The sequence below is a fragment of the Antechinus flavipes genome, chromosome 5, assembly GCF_016432865.1.
Source record: "Antechinus flavipes isolate AdamAnt ecotype Samford, QLD, Australia chromosome 5, AdamAnt_v2, whole genome shotgun sequence".
NCBI classification, from domain to species: domain Eukaryota; kingdom Metazoa; phylum Chordata; class Mammalia; order Dasyuromorphia; family Dasyuridae; genus Antechinus; species Antechinus flavipes.
Genome location: NC_067402.1, coordinates 113,275,033 through 113,293,576, shown reverse-complemented (window position 1 = coordinate 113,293,576; position 18,544 = coordinate 113,275,033). Strand labels below are relative to the sequence as shown.

The 18,544-nt window shown below is 34.0% G+C and overlaps 1 long non-coding RNA gene across 1 annotated transcript; it reads right to left on the bottom strand.

Annotated features, from left to right (window-relative positions):
• Positions 1–9,439: 9,439 nt before the first annotated feature.
• On the bottom strand, positions 9,440–16,974 carry LOC127564451 (uncharacterized). The gene is made up of 2 exons (XR_007954273.1): positions 15,803–16,974; positions 9,440–15,375 (listed from the first exon to the last, which is right to left on the bottom strand). It is a non-coding gene; the product is annotated as an uncharacterized LOC127564451 (long non-coding RNA).
• Between the last annotated feature and the right edge of the window lie 1,570 nt (positions 16,975–18,544).

Sequence of the window (18,544 nt, the reverse complement as noted above, 5' to 3'; positions counted from 1 at the left end):
ATATATATATATATATATATATATATATATATATATATATATATAGACTTCCAGGTGTATAAGTCTCTATATATGTATGGATATGCACACACACATTTACTCACATACACACAAATATCTGCTACCCATTTCTTTTGTATAGCTTTTCTAGCTTACTTTATATGGTTCTTGATTGACCATGCTAATAGATGAAAACAATGACATGGATAATTTGAAAATGCCAAGGTAAAGTTATTTTAGTTGTTTTCAGTTGTGTCTGCTTCTTTGAGACCCCTTTTGGGATTTTCTTGGTAAAGAGCTGGAGTGGTTTGCCATTTCCTTCTCCAGTTCATTTCACAGATCAGGAAACTGAGGCAAACAGGGTTAAGTGACTTGCCCAGGGTCACACAGCCAATGCTGCCTAATATTGAGGAAGGTCAATAATACCTTATTATTGGTCTAATATTGAGGAAGAGTAAATAGTCAATAGCTCCACCTCAGAGATACTACTTCCTGACTTAACATCATGCCCCCAGCAGCAGTCTTGGGTTATCCTGGAGTCTTTGTATTATGGGGGCTAATATTTAAAAGTTGCAGTTTTCTAATTATATAATCAGCTCAGCAGATCAGGGGATTCTTATTACCTTTTAAACAGATATAGATATAACTTTTTAAAATTCATACTACATGCTAGGCAATAACTATACTCTGGCAAGTAAGATAGTTTCTGCTCTTTTTCATATCCTAATGGAGAAAGATAACACACAAAGATGAGCTGGAAAGGGATGGGAGTACAATGGAGACTTAGTCTAGACAAGATGAGGCGAATACTCACTTATCAAGAGTTCAGCCACTGAGAAGAGTCTAAAGTTCTGGTAGGAGGAGGAGGAAGATGGCCAGAGTAGAGATAGCATGGACACTAAGTCAACAGCACTCCCCTGGGGCTATGAGTCTTGACTAGGGATAAATGAGTCTCTACTTCTTTTTATTTATTTATTTTGCTTTCAGTTCTTCAGGACATTTAGTAGCTCTTCCTTTTCTTTAAGCTTTCTTAGGACTAATGTTATATTGCAACATGGAAGAACTACTTAAATCAGAAATTGCTTTTACAAACTTTCAGTACTATGACCTGTTTGCTTTTTTAGCATTTTTCTTATTAATATGGATTCTTGGTTTTGTATTGTCTAAGATTTTGTTTAGTTAGTGTATTTGTTTTTAACAAATTTTTGTATTGATAACTTTCACAATGGAATGCATTCTCTCAAGTGTAACCAACAATTTAAAATACTCCTGCTTTTTTCTCAGGTTTCCTGGTGAACCTAATGTTATTTTATTTCTCACAACATATGAATAAATGAGGAAAGGGATTCTTGTTCTAAGAATTTCAAGTTCAAGCATTCCATTTTCACTTTCAACCTACAAAGGAAATCTCCAATAGCACTTTTTAATAGGAGGAATAACAAAAATGGTGGTGGGTTAGAAAATGGTTCAATGGTGAAGAAATGAGGTTTTGTTAAACAGGATGGAACTTGATGATGGACCATAAGAGAAACTTTAAAAGGAAATGCAACTTTATTAGGAGAGAGAAAGCAAAACAGGTAGAGTAAAGCTTGTTAAGGAATCCTCATGTGCTGTGCTTTTGTTTTTAAACCTTACCTTATCTGGATAGTTTTATCAACAAGTTGTATACACTCTTTGACCCAACGATATTACTGTTGACTCTATATCCCAAAGAAAAAGATCAAAGAAAGAGGAAAAGGATCCACATGCAGAAAGACATTTATAACAGCTCTGTTTGTAGGGGGAAAGAACTAGAATTCAAGGGGATGCCCATCCACTGAGGGATGATTGAACAAATTATGGTGTATGGCTATAATAGAATATTATTATGCTATAAGAAATCATAAGCAGGATGGTTTCAGAGAAACTTGGAAAGATTTATTGGAACTAATACAGAATAAAGTTAGTAGAATCAGGAGAACAATTTTTATAACAACTACTATATTGTAAAGACAAATAATTTAGAACTTTAATCGATGCATTGACCAACCATGATTCCAGAGTCCAATCTGCCATCCACTTCCATAGGCAATGGACTCAAAGTTCAGAATAAGATTTTACACACACATTTTCTCTCTCTTTCCTTGTCCCTCCCTCCCTTATTTCCTTTCTTCCTCTATCTCTCCCTCCTCTCTCTCTCATATTATATATGTATATATAGTGTATATTTGTATATGTATGTATATATATATATATATATATATATATATATATATATATATGTATGTATGTGTGTGTGTGAGAGAGATATAACCAATATGGCCTTTTGTTTCTAATTTCTTACAAATATTTATTACAAGTGTCTGATTTTCCTTTTTTAATGAGAGGTCTGGAAGAAAGAAAAAATAGATTTTTGTTCACTGAAAAAAAAACAAATGTTTGCTATGTTGCTATATGTCATATGTTGCTAATGTCAATGATAAACTGTGAGTGGCAGTAGCAGACTCACCTTTTTCTGGAATTAGTACACATCCATATTTATATGTGCATGTATATCTCATAAATACATATCTATCTATTGATATCAAAGTAGTATTTATGACTTTCTAGGGGTACATATGGCAACTGATGACATTATATATTTTATCTCTTGATAGTAGGTTATTTGGTAAATGTTGATGGATTAATTGAAGACTTAGCAGTTGGGAAGGATGGACTCCCTTTTAAAATTATGAATTTGGTTTTCCTATAGTGATGGATGAATGCAGGATTGTATATGAGAAGTATCCACTCAGTGTAGTCTGTGTCATAATATAATTATGCCATACTTATACCATAAGCTATGAAAAAAGGAAGGAAACAAGCATTTATTAATTCCTTACTATGTGTATGTGGCAGGCACTATGCTAAATCTGTACAAATATAATTTGATCCTAATGACAATGCTGAGAAGTAGATGCCATTATTATGATCCCCATTTTACAGTCGAAGAAACGGAGGCAGACAAAGATTAAGCACTTGCCTGGACTCACACAGCTATTTAGTGTCTGAGGCTAGACTAGAATTCTTATATTTCTGACTTCAATCTCACTTCTACCTACTAGGTCACAATTCTGTCTCAGAGTTAAGATAAGCTACTGAGATGATCTCCTCCAGGAGGTATAGGATGTATGGTCACAGCAGACATGGAAATCTTGTCTCACTCCTTTTACTTCACTGGGGATTATCATTAATTATACTCTTTTTCAGGCTGATTTTCTGAAAAACAAGACTAGCTATTAAAGTAGCTTTTTCCTAAAACAGAACTAAAATAAAACTGAATAGCTAGAACTTGACTTTTTAGATTTTGGTCTAGATCTATGATACCACTGAATAAAAAATTGCCAGTTAAAAGAAGCCAAAAAACACAAAAACCAAAAAGTTAAGACCCCCTTTAGTACTGCACAGCAATGCCCCTTCTGCTACTTATAATCTTAAGAGAGTTGCTTAGGACTCAGGCAGTATTTATCGGAAGGAGATCTGGAACCTGCAAGCCTTTCTGACTACTTTCTGGCTTTAATTACTCAGTCTTGTTGCCCCTCAGCAAGGAATCAATAAATGAGGGAGAAATACATGTATGAAGTGTCCACTAGCAGTATTAAACACTGGTGATAAATAGTCAAGAAATAGTCTTCTACTCCCCAGGGATTTACATTTTAACAGAGGAAGATGACATATGTAGAGAAGGATTAGCTATGGCAGAGTGTTATGGACAAGTAAGATATGGGGACTGCAGCTGAAACCATAGGCAACTGACTTCTCCTTGTTAGGAATGAATATCTGAGTTAATTTAATTGCTATTCTTAAAGCAGAGTTGGAGAGGGCTGGAGGAGGAAGGTTTGCATAGGATGATGATGGCCAGAAAGAATTGTGGTAGGGTTGGGTTCAGGAAAGATGAAGTGAATTCTCACCAATCAGAAGCCTAGGATGGGAAGGTGAGTTCCTGGAGGTGGAGCAAAGGAGCATCATTGGGAAGCAGATAGAAACAACTCATTTACATATTAATACAATGAGGTTATATGGAGTCAAGAAAGAAATTATTTAACTACAAAAGAAAAATAATCTGAAGTACTGCAGACTATCAACACTACTATTAATAATCTTACATTTATACAGCACAACAGTTTTCAAAATGCTTTCATACTCATGATCATTTGGTTTTAACAGTTTATAGAAAAGGAAATTGAGGTTAAGAAAGTGACTCTTCTCTATGCCATTTTAGTCTATTATTTATGACAGTAAAAATTGTCCTTGTATTTTCTCTTCTTCAACCTGTTGCTATTCCCCAATCATTATAACCGATTTCAAATGGTGCTAGAAAATGATATTGACTCTGAACACCAAAAGAAATCAGTCATCCTCTAAGGGGTCACGGAAGCCTTTGAGGATGGGGAAGACACACAAAAAAATTAGAATTTTACCTATGTATTATACATTTTGGTCCTATTTAACCACAACACAATGACTTTTAAATTAAACAATAAGAAATAAGTTGAAATTGCTAGAAAAATTACTTATGGTTATGAAATTACAAGAAGGAAACAAAAGTACCAGGAAATATACAGTACCAATGTCGGCAGTACTAAGAAATAGAGTTTCTTTACTGTAAGCTTAATTTCAAAACAGTCTTGTTAATTTACTTACAAATCATGGCGTTTTCCATGAGTGATTCCCTTTACTTTTAGCAGTGTAGCCATTCTCCTCCAAGAACACTGATTTCAAATGGTGCTAGACACTCAGTAGTTAAATCTAAACCACCATATGAAACCAGCTTCCTGAAGAAGCTTTAAAATCATGTTTGGTCTTCAGGTTGCTTCCTGTTACAATGAACTTGGGGTGATCTGGAAAGAAAAAACTTGAACAATGTGTTTTGAGTTATTTCCATTAAACAGAGTGAGGCTAGTTTTCAGAGAAATTCACTCAGTAGGTCTCTAAAAGTCCCCACTCTTTGCTACTCTGTTTCTTTCCTGGCTGCAGGTCAGGCCAGAACTGTTTCAAGTCACTTTGGACGAGACTGAGAGGACAGGCAGTTACCCCGGCCTGGCACCCTACCTGCCATGCACAGGTAGCTAATGACCACATCCTGCCTGAGCAAGCCTGACCCTGGGTTGTGGGCTGCCTTCTTTATCCCTCCTTGATTTTAGGGGAACAAAAAGTATCAATCTTGAGATGACATGGAGGCTACTCCAGGAGCTCAAGATAATTGGTGGCTGGGGTCCCTTGGTCTGGACTGAATGATGCTAAGGGGAGGAATCGCTACCAACTACTCTATCATTCCTGAAACAAATCAATCAATAAACATTTATTAATCATTTATTAATATCAGGCATGAGCCTAAGCCCTGGCCTGCATTGCTAAAAATATTTACTATGAGGCTAAAAAATGTAAAATGCCTATTCAACATTCCTGGAAAATGCCTTATTTTCAGGTGAGGTGTAAGTATCAACCTCCTAGGAAGATATGACAGAAGTCATATTATTGCCACTTATTATTTTTCTGTAAAATATACTTGTGACTGACACATATTTGATATTTCTTTTGTGTGCAAGAAATAAGTATCTGTCCCATACCTGATTCATATTGTACACTGAGGATCTTGCACTACTTCTTTTGGGAAGACTCTAGATCAGGGGTACGCTGCAGCCAGTTCTAACTGGAATTTTTGTTAAATGTTCAATATGGGAATTGACACTTCAGAAATCAGCAAGCTAAAATCTGGACTTGATTGTTTTGCTGTCTAAATTTGAGAGAGTAAAGGAGAAAAATGTTAATAATGCAGCCAGGTATATATTTTTCTTCTTCTATGGAGAGCCTGTTGTTTAACATTCACCAAAATACTCTTGCTCTACATATAAGCTAAAACTTAAAACTTTGAAAAATTGTTCTTGGGGAAACCATTGAATCAGGGTTTGAAGAAAAAGGCCTAACCCCTCTGAAGTAGGGACTGGCTCCTACAGGACTGAACCCCAGTCTGGACAGTGTTGTGTGAATCTAGTGAGAGGAAGAGGGAGATTGCTCCAGCTCCCTAGATCCAAAGATGATTATTAATGTTAGATATTATTTACAATTATATTTCCAGTGCCCTTCTATCTTCTTTTAGCACAAGATTTGGTAATAATAGCATAAATATGAGGGCATAGTGAATAACAGTTAAAGCTACTATGGATATTAAACTCAGTTTCATTATGAAGAAATGAGCAATGAGCCATATCTCTATAGATTTCCCCTGCAGCTCTCTGATCAACAACTTGTTTATCAACAACTTACCTTTTCAGAAAGCTTCATGTCTTGTGTTAGCGTACCTCCCTGGATAACAGCCAAAAGAAATCTCCTACTTGGGCTGAACGGCAACAGTAGAGATCAGGACCCATCCTGTGGTCAATCAGAACACATCCTCACAAGGCAAGATGAGCCTCAAGGTAGCTCAGAGTAGTGCTTAGGTCTTTTACAGGGCAAATAAAACAGTGTAAAGCCACCAGTTGCTATGGAGACAGGACAGAATAATGCTCAATGGGTCAGTAAAACTGACTTCAATATACAGTGAAGGCTGCTGAAAAAACCTGAAGTTCAATGTTGTTGATCATTTTCCAAAATCATAAATTCTTATTTAAATTTAAAAAGAATTGATTAAAGAAGAATACTGTTTTCTGGGTTCAAGAAAGAAAAAATGTAGATCTCTAGGTCAAGATAGTACAGTTAATTTTGTTAAAGTTCTATTTCTTTTTTCTTAAAAAAAGAAAGTTTCAGTTTGGTATTCAAGAGACCTGGGATTATTTGGATTTAAAACTAATTTTTTTCCATAGTTAAAATTTCTGACTTTATTATGTCTATGATTTCTTTTCCTTTTTGCTTCTACTCTGGATCTCAATCTTTTCCTCATCTAGAGTTAGCTTTAAGTACTCCTGGATTTCTGATGAAAAAATCTGATGATGAAAATCGCCAGAAGCAGATAACATTTGAAGAAAAAAAATGGACTAAAGTCTGAATGAATAAGGATTAGAAGCATCTCTACATCATTAACTGCTGTTCTTTAAATCAAATGATCATATTATACTTGCTTTGTTCTTTGTCAAAAAATTGGGGATGATGAAGATATTGGATGCCTTATTCAAACGGTAATGGATGTCCACTGCCCACACAGTGACTTAGAAAACCAGAAATTAGCATTGACTATACTGTACTGAATTTTTATTTAATTTTAAATTCTTTTCCAATTACATTTTAATCTAATTCAGGATGTACTCAAGAGTTTTGGGTCCCAGTCTGAATGGATAGTGTCTAAAATGATAGTCAGAAAAAACTTAATATCAAGTCCTTCCTCTAATACATACTAGATATGTGAGCCTGGGCAGGTCAGTAGAATCTCTCAATGCCCCTTAGAGGCAGTTCTCTAAGATTGTAAGTTCAGAAGAACTGTCAGTGTATGCTAGCAAATTGCTCACTAGTGAGCTTCCTTCACTGATGAACTCCTATGTCTGTACAAAAACCAAAACAACTAGAATTGAGGACAATGGATGAGGACAGCCAAACATCTAGAAAATGGGTGTGGAATAACCAAGTAAGCAATTAATGTTAATTCATGTGTTTAGAGTCTTGTGCTACTAAAGTTAAGAGTCTGATCTCCTTTTAGATAAGTTGGCTTTGCTCTCATCCAGATACTCCTGTGCCCCAGTTCTAGGCAATCCTAGCCATAAAAATGGCAAAAGAATGTAGATGAAGCAAGGCAAACCACTGCAGAAAGAATTTCAAGCTTATGGCCCATAGGTCACTTGTATCATCTCTGCATGTGAAGGATGGCACATGACAAAAAGTCACTTTGCTGTCTGGTTACAGGGTTAAGCCCATGAGATACTATGGCAATCAGAAATACAAGCATAATCATTTTTCTAAAGATGGGTTCGCATCTGTCTCCTGTCCTAATTAATTAGCATAGATACACAAACTGTGACAAGGGAGGCTGTCAAATAAGTTGGTTGGTTAAAGATTTAGTTTATTAAGCTCCATGTTCCTTAAAAACTATTAGGTCAGAAGAAATCACTCTTATAGTTTTGTTCATGTTCATAAAGTAAAGTGGGGTCATACTCATTTTTAATTTGCTGTTATTGAATTTAGAAGTTGAGACAGATTGAAGCAAACAAAAGATAGTGAGATTTTAAAGTTCCATAGTAGTGGAGAATCCAGGAGGCTAGAAGTCCAAAATTGTGAACAAAACCTCCGCTAATTGTTTTAAATTAATCACCAGAGAAATGACAAGCATTGAGAAATGACTAAGAAACTCATCACTTGAGAGCTCATTCCCCCGCCCCCCAAAATGTCTGATATTATAAGCAAATTCCTAAAGAATGATCAGACTTCCCCCGCTCTTTTTTCCAATAACAAGATATGTTTGCAAAAAAAGAATCTATTTTAAGAGCGGCATGGATGTTCAAGATCCCTTTACCAGAAGGATAAATCAGGCTGTGAGGGGCAGACAATGAAGTACTTCATTTGTGGACACAGTGAGTTCAAGAAAGAAATAAAATCCTTCAATTTGTCTGTTCTTTGCTCCCTGTTCATGTCCTCATATGCCATTACTTGATTCAGTGCCCACAAAAGGTATGCATCTCAAAGGCTGAAAATAAAGCTATCTGCCAAGCAATTCTGGGGATATATAGAACCTGAGAAGCATGGGACACCAAGTATATTAGCCCTCCACCCTCAGCCATTTTAACAAAGTTGGTTCAGAAAATCTGCCTCCAGAAAAGTAGTTAACCACTAAAACTACAACATGGATGCATATGGCTATTAAGCCTGGACCCTTCATCTTCTGTTTCAGGTTTTCAGAGATGGAGAAGAGAGGGAATGGCTTTAAAAAACCTTCTAACAGCTTCTGGGTAAAAGGGAACCAGAATATACTAAGCATGGGCTTGGTCCCAGGACACAATGTAAACAGAAGTATCATGTATGTGAATGTCACTTTTTAAATGACAAAAATGGGGTGCAATATTAATTTTCTGTTACACTCAACACAAACAAGTAAAATGGAAGGATATCAAACTGAAGGAGAAGCATTGATGACATCACCCTGAAGAAGTTTTTGTGAGCTGGTCCACAGACAATATGGCACATTGCCACTAAGATCAGTTCTGAACATCAGCACTTTTTAAATAGAATGAGGACTCATCAAGACATGTCTCTAGGACATTCCATTAGCTGGTTCTCACTATCTACCTACCTGTTTAATTGCAAATTGATGATGGTAGAGTGAAAAATTTCTTATACTCATATTCCTTCTGGAGTCTTTACTGTTGGTAGTACTATAAAGTTTGTTTTATAGTATTTTTGGAGAGCAACCTAGCAACAAAAAACAATGGCTACAAAATTATTTAAACTTTTTGACCCAGAGAAACTCTAAATAAATAACTGCAAGGGAAAAAATGCATAAAGATGTTCACAGCGGCAGTATTTAATAATGAAAAATTGGCAATAAATCAAATGCCTACAAGTAAGAGATCAGCTAAGTACATAATGATATATTATATGATTTAACTATTAAGAGTGCCAAAGTATGTGCACCAGATGATATATGTACATGCATATAAGAAATAAGAAGTGAAAAAAGCACAACTTAAAATATCATGTACATACTGATGACAATTTTAACAATGTTCAGAAAAAAATGGAGTATTTAAAAAGCTTCTTTACTTCCTTTTTTGTTTCTTTTCACCTTCCTTCTTTGCTTCCTTCTTTCCTTGTTTCCTTCCTTCTTCCATGTTGCTATTCCAACTATTAGTCTCCCTCTACCAAATAAAAGTTGAAACCCCCTTTTTGTAACAGATAAGTATAGTCAAACAAAAAACTTCCTTATTGGTTGCATCTTAAAATGTATATTCCATTCTTTACCTCTAGTTCATTAACTCTCTGTGAAGAGGTGGGAATCTTAATCCATCATAAATTTTCTGGAATTGTGATTTGGCATTGCATCAACCAAATTTTTATGGGGTTAAAAGTTGTTTATTGTTATTATGTTTTAATTATTTTATACACTGTTCTCTGGTTTCTGATTGTTTCACTCTGTATCAGTTTATGCAAATCTCTTCAGGTTTCTCTGAAGCCATCACTTTTGTTATTTCTTATAGCACTATTATATTCTTTATATTAATATATCATAATTTGTTTAGCTGTTTCACAATTGATAGACATACTTTTTTCCTCAGTTTTTTTTTGCTATAATAATAAGGGCTATTATTAGCCATTTGTGTATAAATATGGGTATTCTTCTTCTGTCTGATAGTTTTAGGCCCTTTTAGGGCTTACTTGTTGTATGGGTTGGTAAAAGCAGACAAGTCTTTTAGTGACTTTTAGGCTATACTTTCAAATGTCACTTTAGAAGGGTTGGAATAATTTAAGCCCACTAGCAGTATGTTAATGTGCCTCCTCCCCCAAAGCTCCTGCAATTGCTATTTCCCCTTTTTTGGGGGGTGTCAACTCTGTTAATGTGATAAGTTTGAAGGGAAAGCTCAGGATCGTTTAATTTGTATTTCTCTGAATCAATGATTTGGATTATTTTAAAATATTCCTGTTCATAGCCTGCATTCTTATTTTGAAAACTACCTGTTTTGTATTCTTTGGCCATTTATCTGATGAGTAATGGTTCTTATTTTGGTATATTTGAATCAGCACTCTACATCTCTTAGATAAGAAAAATCTGCTGCAAAGATTTTCCATAGATCTTTTCTTTTTAATTCTAATCTCATTAATTTCTTCTGGTGTAAAAAGTTTTGGATGTTATAAAATTGTTCATTTTATCTCTAGGGATTCCCCTTTTCCGAAATGGGTCAAGGACTCTCTCCCCATCCATAGTTTCAATGGTATAACCTACTCTGCTCAAGTTGTATTTTTTTATTTTTTATTTTAAATTTTTTTTATTTTTTAAATAAATAAGCAACAAGTCTGCACATATAAAAGTACAACATTTCTTCCTGTACTAAACATGAAGAATTGCTTACTTGTGGTTACTAAACACAAAGGCAAACCTGACCCTATGATCTTTCAAGGAATAAGAACTTCATAGTGAGGCAAGGATTCTGGGTCTATTTAATGCAAAAGGGAAAAAAGTGAACATTTCTCAATGAGGCATTAACGTTTTAGTGACACAAATTCCATACTTCTTAAATTAGTCTTAATATTAAAACTTATCAAGGATTCAGTAATACAGCAAGACAATACTAAATATCCAATGAATCAACAAATGTAAGCATTTATAAAAGCCTTCTCAAATGAAACTGATTTGTAAAGGAAACACAGCAAAAGATGCCTCAAATAAAGAATTTTTTTGGGAGGGACTACCTAGGATCTTGTAAACTATAGTATCTCAAAACAAATCTCAGGTGGAAATTCTACAAATTTGGAGACTCTAATTTTATCATGGATGAGCCCACACACATAATGGGTAGACTCTAGTTCACTCTCCCAGAGCCTGGCTATCTGCAACTGCCCTTCAGGGTTCTGAGAGATGTGGAGCATCTAATCTTTAATGCCATTGTTTTAAACCCCCACTGGTCCCTCAATTATTACCTCAATTATTAGATGCCTGTGACTAGCACCCCAGTTCCAAATAACCATTTAACATCAATTACCTTTTATAAAGGATTTGCAATTGAAATAATTCTTTTTAACTCTACTAACATAAGTTGATATGATAATAGTGGTTTTCCACTTGGCACTTTTTCTCTCTTATCTACTTCAGAATAGGTGATTCAATATATGTTATCATTAAGATATCTCTCTATCTCAAAAATTCTATCAGATCATCACCACACTATGTACAAGGTAGACATCTTTTCCATAGATCCTCCTTTTAATTTCTACATTTGTCTTCTGGATGCTGAATTTCTTGGTCAATACTTTGTCTACTTCTAGGCTCAGGTGTTTGGTCATAGCACAGAATCTTCTAAATATGTTGTGGTTTTGCACAAATATTCATTAGGAATTAATTATCAACGTATGATTTTCTTTCTTTGTTTTATCTTGTCCTGGTCTAGGCAAGGGAACCATATTTGTAACCTAGGAGTTTGGTAAAAATCCTAATTTCTATGTTTTTGTAAATAATTTATGTCATATTATAATTAATTGCTCTTTGGATTTTTTTAATAAAGATTCATTTGCAAATCTATCTGTCTTGGTGTTTTTTTAATTTGAGGGTCCTTTTATGACTTGCTTAATTTTTCTATGATTATTTTGTTAATTTGGATTTTTATGGTAGATAGTCATCCATTTAATTTATTGATTTTGTTGGCCTGTTAACTGGACAAACTGATTTCTAATACTTTGTTATTTTTCTTCATGCAAAACATTTCTTTATTAACCATGTTGCAAAAGAAGACATAAAAAAGAGCTCAATACCAAGAAAACAAGAACAAATATAATATTTATTTCATAGACCACAAGTTGTAGTATATGATTGTGATAGAATACTATGATGCACTAAGAAGTGACAAGCAGGATGCTTTCAGAATAACCTGGACTTAACCTATCCCAGAAATTAGCAGAACCAGAAGAATATTGTACATAATAAAAGCAACATTGTACAATGATCTAATATGAAAAACTTGGCTATTCTCAGTAATCCTTTGAACCAATTTGGGATAAGAATGCATTATTTGACAAAAATTTCTGGGAAAATTGGAAATTAGTATGGCAGAAACTAGGCATTGACCCACATTTAACACCGTACACCAAGATAAGGTCAAAATGGGTTCATGACCTAGGCATAAAGAATGAGATTATAAATAAATTGGAAGAGCATAGGACCTGTCAGACCTGTGGAAGAGGGAGGAATTTATGACCAAAGAAGAACAAGAGATCACTATTGACCACAAAATAGAAAATTTTGATTATATCAAATTGAAAAGTTTTTGTACAAACAAAACAAATTCAGTCAAGATTAGAAGGGAAACAATAAACTGGGAAAACATTTTTACAGTCAAAGGTTCTGATAAAGGCCTCATTTCCAAAATATATAGAGAATTGACTCTAATTTATAAGAAATCAAGCCATTCTTCAATTGATAAATGGTCAAAGGATATAAACAGACAATTCTCAGATGACAAAATTAAAACTATTTATAGACATATGAAGATATGCTCCAAATAATTATTAATCAGAGAAATGCAAATTAAGACAACTCTGAGATACCACTACACACCTGTCAGATTGGCTAGAATGACAGGGAAAGATAATGCGGAATGTTGGAGGGGATGTGGGAAAACTGGGACACAGATACATTGTTGGTGGAATTGTGAACACATCCAGCCATTCTGGAGAGCAGTTTGGAACTATGCTCAAAAAGTTATCAAACTATGCATAGCCTTTGATCCAGCAGTGTTTCTACTGGACTTATACCCCAAAGAGATACTAAAGAAGGGAAAAGGACCCGTATGTGCCAAAATGTTTGTGGCAGCCCTGTTTGTAGTGGCTAGAAGCTGGAAACTGAATGGATGCCCATCCATTGGAGAATGGTTGAGTAAATTGTGGTATATGAACATTATGGAATATTATTGTTCTGTAAGGAATGACCAGCAGGATGAATATAGAGAGAACTGGCGAGACTTACATGAACTGATACTAAGTGAAATGAGCAGAACCAGGAGATCATTATATACCTCAACAATGATACTGTTTGAGGATGTATTCTGATGAAAGTGGATCTCTTCGATAAAGAGAGCCAATTCAGTTTCAATTGATCAAAGATGGACAGAAGCAGCTACATCCAAAAAAAGAACACTGGGAAATGAATATAAACTGCTTACATTTTTGTTTTTCTTCCCAGGTTATTATTACCTTCTGAATCCAATTCTCCCTGTGCAACAAGAAAACTGTTCGGTTCTGCACACATATATTATATCTAGGATATACTGTAACCTATTTAACATGTAAAGGACTGCTTGCCATCTGGGGGAGGGGGTGGAGGGAGGGAGGGGGAAAATCGGAACAGAAGTGAGTGCAAGGGATAATGCTATAAAAAATTATCTTGGCATGGGTTCTGTCAATAAAAAATTATTTTAAAAAAACAAAAAAAAACAAACTGAAATAAATTCAATATGTATGTCATTTTAAAGATCTGGACAAACTAGCTTCAAATTAATTTAGAATATACGTAAGAAACTTTAAGATAATAAACTAATAATGATAAACTTTCAAATAGTAAGTTAAAATTTAAAAATTAAGAATGTGAGAATTCCTATCTCAATTTTTTTTTATATCCTCCCCAGTATCCCCACTTGTGAACTAGTATCTCAGAGTTATTTTAACTTGGATTTCTTTAAACAGTATTAATTTAGCACATTTTTGTATAACTTTTTGTTATATTGTATATAATTTTATATAACTATTGATAGCTTTGATTTCTTCTTGTGAAAGAACTTGTGAAAGTTGTGAAAAAAAATCCTTTGAACCAAGACAATTCCAAAGGACTTATGATGAAAAATACTATTCACCTCCAGAGAAAGAACTGATGACATATGAATGCAAACTGAAGCATACTTCTTTTCTACTTTATTATTCTTTTTTTGTCTGTTTTTTGGCAACATAGCCAATACAGAAATGTTTAGTATGATGATAAATGTATAATTTACATCAAATTGCTTGCCTTCTCAATGAAAGGGAAGAAAAGGGAGAAAATTTAATTCAATTTAAAAAAATACATGCTAAAAATATTTAATGACTAATAAGAAAATGAGTTTTGCATGATTGCACATTTATAACCTTTATCAAAATGCTTGCCTTTTCAATGAGGGTGAGGGGAGGAAAGGGATGGTGGGAGAGAAATTGGAACTAAAAATTATAAAAAATGAAGATAAAAATTATTTTCACTTGTGATTGGAAAAATAAAATAAGATAAAAAACAAAGCAAAAAATTGTTTGCATATGTTAGAAAAAATAAATAATATTAATAAATACTATTTTTATATACTTAAATCTCCAGCTTATTTTCTTCTTCTTATACTGAGACTATCCTAAATCTAATGTATGAACCCTGAATTTTTAAGCGGATGTTGCTGTTAGAGATTCTTCTGATGAACAATTTGATAACTTGTCAGTCACACAAGAGTTTGATAGAAATCCTCATTTATTTCCTTATTTATTATGTCCTAAGGGGACCCAGATTATAGACCAGAGGCTAAGACATTTTCACTAACCACCTTTCCTTCTTCCTAGGGATCAGTCAGGAACAAAAATCTTGGAATTTTTATTCAATGGTTGATTTAAGGATCAAGCTTTTACTTACATAGGGTGGCAGGAGCAGTCTAGAGATTAGGAAAACCTGCCCAATGACTCTCGAGAGGACACAGAGGCAGAAGATCAGAAAATCAGCACCTGAAATTTAAAGGAAGGTATTAACACCCTTCAGAAATCTAAGCTGTTTTGCAATTTGGTTTAAGTCTTCCAGAACAAAAGTAAAGTTTAGCTTGCCTCCCTCCCTCGCCCCCCCCTTAATAATATTCCTTCTTTGTCACAGAAAAATGAATTTTTAGAGGAAGGAAAAGAAAATTATAGTTAAAAAGCAAACCAAATAAAACATTTCTTTCTGCTTAAGAAACGGGCTGGAAAAGTTGCTGTTCATGCAGTGACATATGTCTCCTTTTCCTGGTGTTTGAGAACTTGAGGTGTGGTTGTTGCTATGGGAACTGGTTGCTATTTCACAGATCATCAAGGTTTGCCTCACAAGATGTCTAGTGAGATAAAATATGGTGCAAAACTAGAGATCCAATCATAGAAGGAAAACAGTCTGAACAAAAGATACCTGCACGTTTATATTTCTAAACTGATTCTGCAACATCATGATAAAGCAGCACAGAATTCAGAAGGATCACATCAGGATGTAAGTATGGTTTTCTTTCACTTCATCTGAATCTGGAAGAAATTTAGACAAAAGTCAAGCCATATTAGGTATCTCCTACATGGTCTAATTTGCAATTGGAATGTTGCAAATGTCTCATTTCCAGCAAGGGATAAGCACATTCTGTTAACAGAAAAACCATAGGATAAAGTCATTCTTCTTACCTTTTTACATTCCTCATTGCCTCTAATCTTCTACACATGTCATTTAAAATTTAAGTTAGTCATTGTGCATCCTTATGAGTTACTTTAATCATCTCGACTTTTCCTTCTTAACAAGAGAATTTCTCTTTGAGTCATAAAAATTTAATTGTTGAAAGCTTGCCATCATGACGCATATACTGCCCAAGCATTAGCCTACTTGGACTTTCCCTGATCCCCTTAACATTCTTTCTTCCCAAGTCTAGGCTACACATCAAACTATGTCCACTTATCCTCTCTTATATCATAAAACTTTATCATGGTGTGAGCACTTGCCCTCAAGATTCTTATCATTGCTACTTCAGCAATGATTTCCTTTGTCCTGGTGAAGATCAAATCTAGAATTTCAGTACCCTTGTCATGAAATTATCATGAAGAAGAGTCACAAATGTATCATATATCATGCTTTTTGTCAAAAACAAAGGCATGAATAATTGAAGTTAACATTGTATACTATTATGCTAAGTTTACAATCTATTTCTCAAATTCTTTGTTTAATTCCTCCTACTGCTTAGGTTATTTGTTTTATATACATATATATAATCTCTGGAAACAATGTTGCTCCTGTTCCTAATGTTTTATACTGTGTCTCTCTCTCCACACATTACTTAATTTTCTCAGATGAGTTTGCATTTTAAAAATATTTTGTTCCATTTGAATAAAGTCTACCACTCCAGAGCCATAAAAATTTCTGGGACGCAGTCAGAATAATCATTAGGGAACATTTTTTTGTATACTAAGCACTCAAATAATTGAGAGAAAAAAGACATCAATGAATTGGGTGTGAGACCAATACTAGAAAAATCAATGAATCAAAAAAATCCCCAATAAACACAAAATAGGAATTCTGAAGATAAAAGATAAAACAACAGAAAAAGCTACTTTAGTTGGTAAGAAAAATATGGAGCTGTTTTTTTGAAAAAGATTAGACAATTAGTTAATTTCATAAAAAAGGAAAACCAAATAACTGAATATGAAAATGAAAATGAATATGTAACAAATGAAAGGAAAATAAATTGTTATAATGTATCACATGCCCTATTATGTATGAACTGATAGCTTAAATGAAATATGTATTTACAAAAATATAAAAGACTTAGATTAAGAGAACAAGAAAGAAAGAATTTAAACACCATGATCTCAGAAAATTAAAAAAACCATAACACTAAACTGAACAAGCCATTAACAAACTCCCAAAGGGAAGAAAAAAAAAACCCACGTCCAGATGGATTTACAAAAGAGTTCTAACGTTGTTATGTTTAACATAGAACATAGAACATTTAAAAATGTTCTAACAAACATTCAAAATATAATTAATCCAATATTACCAAAAAAAATTTGCAAAGGTAAAGAATCTGGCCAAACTCTTCTCAGATAAATATTGTCCTGATATTCAAAACAGAGAAAAGACAAAGTGGAGATAGAAAACTATAACCCAATATCTCATGAATATTAATGCTAAAATAGTAAATAAAATATTAGCAAGAAGTCTGCCAATATCATATTCAAAAAATTATTCATTTATGATCAGGTTGGATTTAAACCAAGAATTCAGAATTGATACAACACCAGGAAAACCATGTCATAATAGAGAACACTAATAATAAAAACAATAAAAATCACATGATTATATCAATAAATGCAAAAAAAGCTTTTTAACAAAATACAACATTAAAAACACCAAAAAATATAACAGATTTTTCCTTAATATGATAAAGTTATTTATCTAAAACTTAGACTTAGCATGATTTGTAATAGAGAAACATTAGAAGCCTTTCCAATAAAATTAAAGCAAAAATATCCATTGTCACCACTACTTAATATATTTCTGTAATAAAGAGCTGGAGAAAATTATGAAACTATGGTGACTGAGTCTACTACAAATGTTTCAAATCTCAAATGGGCCCTTACTGAAGCAAGGCAATCCTTTCCTAATACTTCCCTAGTAAGTCACCACAGAGACTGTTTCCAACTGTCTCATCTTCCCTCAAATCTTCCACAAAACCTCTCTCTCTCTCTCTCTCTCTCTCTCTCTCTCTCTCTCTCTCTCTCTCACTCTCTCTCTCAGAACTTTGGATTACACTTCACTGAAAAAATTGCAAATGATTCCTAAATGATCTCGCCTTAGGCTTTCCTGAGATATAGTCACATTATCACAAACTGCCTTTTAGACATCTCAAGCAGGATATTCCAAATGGGCCACACCTATTCAGTGATTAAGGCTATGTAACAACTGAGGCAAAGAATGCCCTTTTTTCACCTAGTCAAAAATAAATAAATATATAGATAAATCTTGGAGGAGAAGACAGTTGGGGTTTTGGCCAAAACAGAAATGACTGCTATTGACATTTCACTCTGGGTCAGTCAGGACCCAAAAAATGATGAATTTGGGCTTGGCCTAGGATCTACAGTTGCCTAATCAATGAAAGTCAGAGTGATTCAGGTT